Source organism: Spinacia oleracea, chromosome 1, assembly GCF_020520425.1.
Source record: "Spinacia oleracea cultivar Varoflay chromosome 1, BTI_SOV_V1, whole genome shotgun sequence".
In the NCBI taxonomy this organism is placed as follows: domain Eukaryota; kingdom Viridiplantae; phylum Streptophyta; class Magnoliopsida; order Caryophyllales; family Amaranthaceae; genus Spinacia; species Spinacia oleracea.
Genome location: NC_079487.1, coordinates 72,055,441 through 72,065,733, shown reverse-complemented (window position 1 = coordinate 72,065,733; position 10,293 = coordinate 72,055,441).

Sequence of the window (10,293 nt, the reverse complement as noted above, 5' to 3'; positions counted from 1 at the left end):
GGTTAGATTTTAAGTGAACTAAAAATCCTTAATCATGCAACATAATCAAGCCACAATCTCATGCATAATTAACACATATTTAAAGCAATAAATAACTTAAAGCATGCATAAGATAAATGTGATCTAGTATGGCCCGACTTCATCTTGAAGCTTCAACTTCAAAGTCCGTCATGAAAATGGATTGAAAACTCCGTCTTGAATTTCACCGTAGGAGGCTCCATTAAACTAATTACAACTATTTGATGGTACGCAGACCATATTTAAATTGAAAAACAAATTTGGTGCATCAGACCAATTACATTCAAATTAATGGTACGCAGACCATATTTTCTATCCTATTTGGGCCATACTAGTCACTTCATAACCTGCAAAACAGTACATATACAATATATATATATATATATATATATATATATATATATATATATATATATATATATATATATATATATATATACCATTCATCCATTCATTATCATGAGTGGCCCACATAATTGGTTAGTTAAAACACATTGTATGCATCACATAAATATTTGCAGCAATTAATCAAGGGCACCAATAATCTACCAATTATTCAGTCCTTATTAATTTTAATCAAGTTGTTTAACCTTAAAGGATTTGTAGACCTAATCAAGAGTTTATGACTAAAATTGCTCCCACTTAAACCAATAAATTCATATGTTTTACTAATTTTAAACATAAAAATGTATTTCTAGTCTAACCGGAAACATACAAATTTAATTAAAATTTAAAGCACATATAAATTTATAATCGAATCCATTAATTTAATTTATTTCAGTTGAATTAAACGAATTTAAATTAATTCAAGATTTAATTTTAGTAAAATAATTAGTATAAATAAAATTTATAATAATTATAATATTCAAAATTAAAATCCGAGAAAACAATTTAAATTACGAATTTTAAAATTAATTAAAATCGTTTCCGAACTGAAAATCAAAATTAAATTCAAAACGCATCAATCGGGTCAAGACGAGGCCATGGGTTTGCGCCCATGCCCCGTCGAGTCCACGAGGCAGCATCGCCCCTCACGAGTGATCGCACAGCAAGGCACGAGCAGCAGCCACGCGCAAACGCAGCTAGCCAAGCCACGCTTGCGCGCAACATCGCTCGATGGCTTCGTAGCGCAGCAGCTGCTTGGCGAGGCTGGGCGAGGCAGCGCTCGTTGCTGCGAGGCACCCCTCGCTGCCCGCCCGCGCGCACGCCTGCCTTTACTCGCTCGCCTTGCTTCTTCGCCCATCCGCCCATGCATCATCGCAGCACTCGACGCAAGGCAGGGCCATTGCCTTGTGCTCGCGTGCTACTCGCCTTGCTCGCTGCATTCGTACCGCATGGGCGACGAGCTCCCTTGCTCGTCGTCGCATGCCCGCACTATACAACACCCCTTAAGGGTAACACGTAGCGTCCATTGCTTTGTGCGTGCAAGTTTGATGAGCAAATTGCATAAAAATTAAAACTTTTATTTCCAAAATTAATGACAAATTAATAAATCATATTAATTTCATAATTTTAGGGCGAAAAATCGAAAATTTATTAATCAATTAATTTCCGATTAACATGGATTCAAATCTAGGTCATAAAAATTTAAAATTTAACACAAATTAACAATTTTTATGGTGGTTTTTAATCATTGGTACCTAATTAAATTATTAATTAATTATGAAAATCAAATCAATTCTAAATTATTCGAATTTCAACAAATTAATCATAATTACAAATTAGGTTGTATAATTAACAAGGCTAGGCATTCAAACTTGTTAAACATATACAGTAGGTCAATCAAAGATTCAAGATTTATCAACAAGAATCGCAAATATTTAATTTAACATCTTAAATTTACAAACTTTTGCGTTCGAAAAACTAAAACCTCCGAAAAGTCATAGTTAGGCTTCGAATTTGGGAATTCTGGGTTCGGCCAAAAAAGAATATTATTGTCAAAATTTTAGAATGCCTTTTACATGCGGAATTGACACAAAAATCACTCGATTTGGATGAGTAACGAAGAAACTGCCGAAAAACTGCGTACATATAATTAAATAAACGCAATTTGCAATTAATTAACAATTACGAAAATTAATCACCCCTTTTAATTCCTTGCAAATTTGTAATATTTAACCATGTTTATGCAATTTAGATTATGAAAATAATAAGAGGCTCGTGATACCACTGTTAGGTTATGATACATATGACAAAACATAAATCATGTGGAAAAACCATAAAGCCAGGAAACATATTATTTACACATAATCATTTATCATAATTTAGATGCATACACTTTGTAGCTTCCCCTCCCTAGCTGCGCCCGAACCGAACAAGAACAAGTCTTTAGGACTCCAAGTGTCGTCCCTCCGTAGATAGTCCACAGCACGTCCGGATCCGCCTTAAGCTTGACCAACTAAAATCGCCCTTAAGGTTACTAGGATTTTCGGCTAATAGGTTGCAAGTGTTTGGCTGATTTTTGCTTCAAAATCTTACCTTTAGAATACTTCAAATCTCGATGTAAATATGTGACCCTAGGCACCTATTTATAGAGTTTATGGAAAGGAATTATAATCCTACTAGGATATGGATTTATTAATTAGAATCCTATTAGAATTCTAAATAATAAATTTAATCTTTTAGGATTAGGATTTAATCAATGCACGAATTCCAATAGAAATAGGATTCGTTACGAACACGAGTGTTGCACGACTACGAGCATCACACCACCCGCGCAGGCCTTGCGGCCCACACGAGCAGTCGCTGCTCGTAGCCCACGAGCACCTGCTCCGCGCGCGCCTACGGCCTTGCTGGGCCTGGCCTTGCGATGGGCCTGACGAGGCTTGTAGCCTTCGTGTTGGCGCTCGGCTTGCTGGGCGTGGGCCTGGCTTCGTGCTGGGCCTTCGTCTAGCAAGCCTCGTCCGATGCTAATTCGTACGATGCGCTTCCGATTAAATTCCCGGTTCCGGAATTCATTTCCGATACGAACAATATTTAATATTTCCGATTCCGGAATTAATTTCCGTTTCGAACAAATATTTAATATTTCCGTTTCCGGAATTATTTTCCGATTCCGATAATATTTCCGATTCCGACAATATTTCCGTTTCCGGCAATATTTCCGATTCCGGCAATATTTCCATTTCCGATAATATTTTCCGATACGTACCATGTTTCCGTTTCCGACAACATCTACGACTTGGATAATATTTATCTTTCCGATACGATCCATATTTCCGTTTCCGGCAATATCATCGTTTCCGGAGTATTCATTTCTTGCTTGTGACGATCTCAGCTCCCACTGAAACCAAGATCCGTCGATTCCGAATATCCATAGATGGAGTATTTAATGCCATTAAATACTTGATCCGTTTACGTACTATTTGTGTGACCCTACGGGTTCAGTCAAGAGTAAGTTGTGGATTAATATAATTAATTCCACTTGAACTGAAGCGGCCTCTAGCTAGGCATTCAGCTCACTTGATCTCACTGAATTATTAACTTGTTAATTAATACTGAACCGCATTTATTAGACTTAATATTATATGCATACTTGGACCAAGGGCATTATTTCCTTCAGTATTTTGAATTCACAAGCACCAATCGGTTTGTCAATCGACTTTGATACTCGCAAACAACCATAAAAGTCGCTAAAAGAAACGTACATTTTTTAAATTGCTCACTTTCTCTCATTTCTGTGAATCGTTCTTGGATTCACTACCATTCGAGGAAATTTACTGTTACCTTTCTAAAAGGATTTACCGCAGTGCAAGATATTTAATTATAAACAATAATTAAAACATACATTGAACAATGCAAAGTCTAAACATTTATCATGAGTAATAACTTGAAAATTAAAGCAATCATGTAATTTAAACAAGTCATTGGCATTTTATTCGAATTTATTGTTCCTGCAGGTGTGAATTAAATGAATCCAAGATCCTTAAATCATTGAAGAATTAAGCACAATATGTATTTTGACTCAATTATAAAATATTTTAGGTAAGCAAATCCGTTGCTAATAGTCTAGAAACTATTTTTGGTTGCTAAGAACGTCTAAGAACTTATTAGGTTAACCTATCTCTTTTGCCACGACATAAAAGGACTCCTTACTTATATCGTTGAGTTTCACCAAAACTAACATGTACTGACAATTATTTGTGTACCTTACCGTTTTAGGATCAACAAGTAACACCTCTCTATGGCGGAAACTATTACTTAGATTGATGTAAAGGTTATCCAAGTAAGTGTTATTTTGGCATGGCACCTTTTAACTCCATTTTTAAATTAAGTTTGGAACTTAAGGCTCTTACTAAGTTGCTTATATTTTAAGTGAACTAAAATCCTTAATCATGCAACATAATCAAGCCATAATCTCTTGCATAATTAAGGCATATTTAAAGAAATAAATAACTTAAACCATGCATAAGATTTTAATGTGATCTAATATGGCCCGACTTCATCTTGAAGCTTCAACTTCAAACTCCGTCTTTGAAAATGGATTGGAAACTCCGTCTTGAATTTCACCATGGGAGGCGCCATTTTCTTAAAATAGGATATGCTATAATTAAAACTAATTACAAGCATTTGATGGTACGCAGACCATATTTAAAATAAAAACTTTGGTGCATTAGACCAATTTTACATTCAAATTAACGGTACGCATACCATATTTTCTATCCTATTTGGGCCATACTAGTCACTTTCCATAACTTGCAAAACAGTACATTTACAATATACCATTCACCCATTCATTTATCAATGAATGGCCCACATAGCAAGTTAGTTTAGAAAAAATCATGCATCAACATTTGCAGCAACTAATCAAAGGTTCCAACAATCTACAAATTATTCAACCTTATTAGTTCTAATCGAGTTGTTTTAACCTTAAAGGAATGTAGACCTAATCAAGAGTTAATGACTAAAAGCTCCCACTAAAACCAACAATTTACATGCTTTACAAATTTTAAACATAAAATTGTATTTCCTAGTCCAACCGGAAACTTACAAATTTAATTAAAATTTAAAGCTCATATAAAATAATAATTAAATCCCTTAATTTTATTTTCAGTTGATTAAAATTAATTAATTTAACTTTTATCAAGGTATTAATTTTAGTAAAATAATTATTATAAAATAATTTATAATAATTAAATTAATCAAAATTAAATTCTGAGAAAAAATTAAATTACGAAATTAAATTTAATTAAAATCGTTTTCAACCGAAACATAAACAAAACGGCCCAAACATGCCAAGGCAAGGCCATAGGCCGAAGCCCATGCCTCGCCCAAGCACCAACTCCGCAGCGCCCATGGGCCGCATGCACAAGGCAGCGCTCAGGGCTCGCGTAGCTGCTGGCCGAGTGATGCACCACAGCAGCGCATCAGGTTCGTGTTGTGCCTGCTGCCTGCTGCTTGCTGGCTGCACGCTGAGCACACTACAAGAAAATGGGGTACATATTGACGCTTTTGCTATGACGCTATTAAGGAAGGTCACAAGTTTTTTGGATCCGCGAAAACTGAAAATGCATATAGTGACTCTTTTGGGCGCCTACACAACTATTGACGATAAAATGGGTCGTAATATACCAAAATAAGAACACGTGTCCTTACACCCCCGTTAGTTTGAAATTTTCAAGAGTAAATATTTCAAGGGCCTATCCCTCTTTTCACACACCCAAGATCTCAACCTCATCCACTACTCTCAACCGACTCGCCTCTAACTATTAATGTTAATTTTCTATACATGCTTGTTTGATTGGTTATATTGTAATATTAATGTTCTATACATTCTTGTTTGATTGGTTATATTGTTCTCGGCTATAATTGTTAATTTCACTCAATTCAATTCCTTTCTTTCAACCTTTTATCCCCTTCTATTTCTGATTTGGGGAACTAAGTTCTGCAGGTTTTAGAATTTCTGTTGCATTTTCCCCTATCGATATGTTTTACTGAATTGTGGGTTAATTTTCTTTGTCCGATGATGGAATTGTAGTAGTTTTCGCGTCGATTGGGGTTGTAATACGAAGTTTACAAGTATATATTGCGATTTTAGTAGCTATTAAGTCTATATTTGATGTAGGATATCCAGTCTACATTTGATGTTTGTTGGTGCGTAGTGTAATAGTAGGAGACATTGTGGGTTGGTTTATCACATTTTACACCGTTTTCCTGAATTATATGTGATGTTTCGGTAGGGTGAGCGGGGTAATTGGTTGTTAATGAAGTTGTTCTTGATTTATTATAGTCCGTGAAATGGTGGAGCTGCTGATTTTATGAAATAGATTTACAGTAAGTAGCAAATTAAAACTAGAGAAAACAGTGTACTACTCCCTTTGATCCAAAATTGTTGAAATAATTATAAAAGTAAATTATACTAACCTGAAAAATTAATAAAAATTCCACTAGTTTTGGATTTTAGGCAATCTAATTCGACCATCAAGGGTCCAGATCCGGACTTCCTATGTCTGAGTTTTACCTCCAAACGACCAAGTTGTAGAATGCAATGCACCAAGTTGCACTATAATTAGAAGCTCGGATTTTTCTCATTTTAGGATTTGGCTGTTGATTCTAGGGATTACTCTTCTAGAGTAGTATGAAATATCCTAAACAACAATGTTTGATTTAACTATTTCAACTAGTGTGCGAATATAATAAATTGGGTTATTGATGTCTGATTTGTTGTTTCACTTCTTATGGATTAATAGGTTATCCGTGGTAAAGATGTAAGTCTAGTACTTACAAGGGGAAGGTTCTCCTGATTTTTAATGTCCCTTCCCAATGGTAAATGCAATTCTCAATTCCCTTTGTTTATTCTCTTGGTGTGCTGATATGTGTCTCCTTGAACCCTGTGATAGCATCAATCTTATGAGTGTTCTAAGAACAGTCTTTTGATGTTATTGTAGACACTATCACTTTCATAAAATGTTGTGAAATGTCTCTGCTGAATTTAGTTTCATTGCATGAAAAGTAGAAGAGTGATACTTATTAACAAGAACTACCTAGTATAGATCATCTGGATGGATTTGGGATTGGCTAAAGCTAAACCGTCTGAACCCACATCTCTTTAGTTTAGGCCTGGTAATTGAACCATACCGTGCAACAAGCGTGACATACCCTTTCCCCAAGTCTTGCTTAATTCTCCATATATTTCTCATAAGTCATAATCACGTTTTACCATGTACCTTTTCTCCTCTTGAAATACTTTTGAACGACTATCCAAACTTGCTTGCCCATCGATCACCTGGATGCATTTTGCAACCCACTAACGACCCGTAATCTGTGATTTGGAATATAAATTCACTGTGTTCAGATTTGATTAGAGTTCTCTTAAGATTGATTTGATTAGGTTAATTCCTCTTGATCCTCAAGGAGTCACGAGTCAGTAAAAAATGTAGTGGTTTAATAGAAGTCGAACTACAAGGAATTGAACATTTTGTATGGGAAGTACAAGGACCAAGGTTTGTTCTTTCTCCAACTCTACGTTTTTGTAATGTTTTTCTTACAGTATCTAATATTCAGTGTTCTTAGATGTAAGTTGATGTGACTGTCATCTTTATGCTAGGCTTTGAAATGTTAGCCTTCCCATGTAGCCAGTTTGGATGGCAAGAACCGGGGAGTAATGAAGAAATCAACGAAGCAGTCTGTTATTCTTTTAAAGCTGAATTCCCTTTATTTCAGAAGGTAATGAATCTCAGAAATCATGAAATGAGACCCAAACTGGTGAAAAATGTAACGCTAAATGAAACAAAATCATATAATATGTGCTTTTTATTTATTCAATCAATTAGATATTACACTTTTTCTTCTTGTGCTGAGGGCTGGCTTAAGTATCTAGTATAATAAAAGATGATACCACGCATAAAATCAGCCATTAGATCAGATTTCAGATTAAAAGATGATACCACACGTAGAACAATCTGTCACTTCTCGTCTGTTTTTCCTATTTATCTGCATTTGGAATTACTGAAGGTTGAAAGAGAGACTTGTCTTTCAATTTAATGATAGGTCTTAATTCTAAAATCTTGACTCAAGATTACCAGAGAATGCGAATTGTTGTAAATGTGTATCAATGCCTGCTGAGACTTCATATTGTAGCTCAAGTAAATATATGTTGATGTAAATCCATCTGCTGACCTACAGACTAGAGAAAATGAAACTCGTATAACCATAAATAGCTTCATCGTCATTTTGAATGCGAGTTTGTATTGTTACCATAAGAATATACCTTTCCTTGATGGTTTTTGCCTCACCTTCTAATGGAAAATTAACTTGATTAATACCCTCCTCTTCCTGAACTAGAAAACATATTTAAAAATCAAAATTTGTAGGAAAAGAAAAATACAAGCTGTTTATCTCCAAGCCATAGACGAGCCCTTGATGCAGATTTTTTTCCTTTGGTCGATCTCTTTTGTTCTTTTAGAGTAGAAATCTGTTGTTTAGTTTCCCATCCTTGCATGACCCTGAAGGTTCTTCTAATTTTTTACTGTTGTGATTCTCAACAACTCCATGGAGTATATGCAACTTACAAGTTGGTTATGTAAACTCCGCAGATAGATGTCAACAAGAAGAGTGCAGCACCACTTTTACAAGTTTTTAAAGTAAAAGAAGTTTCGAGTAATATTAGATGAGATTAAATGAAACTTTTCGAAGTTTTTGGTGGACAAACAAGGAAATGTTGTTGAGAGATATGCTCCTGTGACCTCCCCCTTGAAAATTGAGATTTGATTAAGTACTCACTTCTAATACTTATATATTTGAAATCCTGTCAAATGTTATTTTTAATTCTATCAGTATCACATTACGACACAGGTTCCAGTGCGATGTAATTCGAGAGACAGCAAAGCATTAGTTCGATGCAGAGGAGCCAATACTAGTTTTGAATGAGGTTACTATTGATCGAGGGATATCCTCATACCTCACAAACCTAGAGTGCTATTGTGATAACACTTTTGTGACGTGTTCAAGCAGACAGATTAATTTCATCCACCACGTCTGGAAACACTGCGTATTCATTGGCAGTTGAAGGATCGATGGTCCATCCACAGGTTTGATCTAACAAACTAAAACTACTCTACACTCTGCTTCTTTTTGTGTAAACATGATGCTCGTAATGTGTGAATCTACGTTTATTTAGTTATCTATTTTTAGGGAAATACCGAATGTGCTTTTTCAGTTCCTATGTTACCCGAGCTCAGACACCCATATTGGACGTGAGTACATGTCTAAGTTCTGATATTCCTCAAGTGGGACAGTAATTCCCAGACTGTTCATATTGACCAAGCCAAATTCAGATTCTGTGAAACTTCTATGCTCCGAACTTGTCAGGTACACAATGTTTTTATTAAAAAATTGCCATTAAATTCAGATATCTTGTAGTTCTTTCTCATGTATTTTATCTGTATCCTTAATCAAGTTGGTCGTGCCATCAACATGAAAATCTACTCTAGTTTCAAGTAACACGAGATGTATACATTAATGTTTGCAAAGAACAGTAAAAGTTAAGCATATACGTGGAACCACGAGTTCGATCTGAACTTTTAGACGAGTCATCTTTCTTCAACTTTGTCCAGACCTAGAAGAATGTTATGATGGGAACATCTAGAAGACGTGCTAGACATTCTTTCCAATATTGAAATCTTTGATATGTCGTATACTCCATAGTAAACTTTCTGCCCTTTTGGTAGGAAGGTAAGTTTTCTTTTAACATTACTTAGAGAATTGGAGACCCAGAAGTACTATGCTTCTTTCATGACATTGCCCAGCCGATTGGAGACCTAGAGCTATGCCCTTAGCTTCAGCTACATCTACAGGCCACGAGTGCTTCACCTGTGAGCAAGCTGCTATCCTCACACTTGCTTCATGGTCACGGATTATTACCCCTAAGCTACACCCTACCGCCTCACTTACGGCTGCATTAGTGTTTACCTTTAGCCACCCATGATGCACTGTCCACTTCGCATTTCTCGGTCTTGCGCCTGCACAACCTGCAGCCCCTTACTTCTTATCACTTTGAGCTCTTCTTTCATCGAGTGAAAAGCATCAAGCAGGAAGCGTGCGCCTGCAATCAGTACCCCAATACTCCAGGGGTTCTGCCCTCCCCACCCCCATAAAATGCACACATGAGATAATTCTTTGATCACTCTTCAAGCAGATTCTCAAACTAGAAACCCCCACATTTTCACCCACACAAAGAAGAGGAAATGGTGAGTTTGGAGTTTTGTAAATGTTTATTACTTATTCGATTTAAGAGTGAAGGTCACTCATCAGATTAGTACAATATCCAAACTCCCA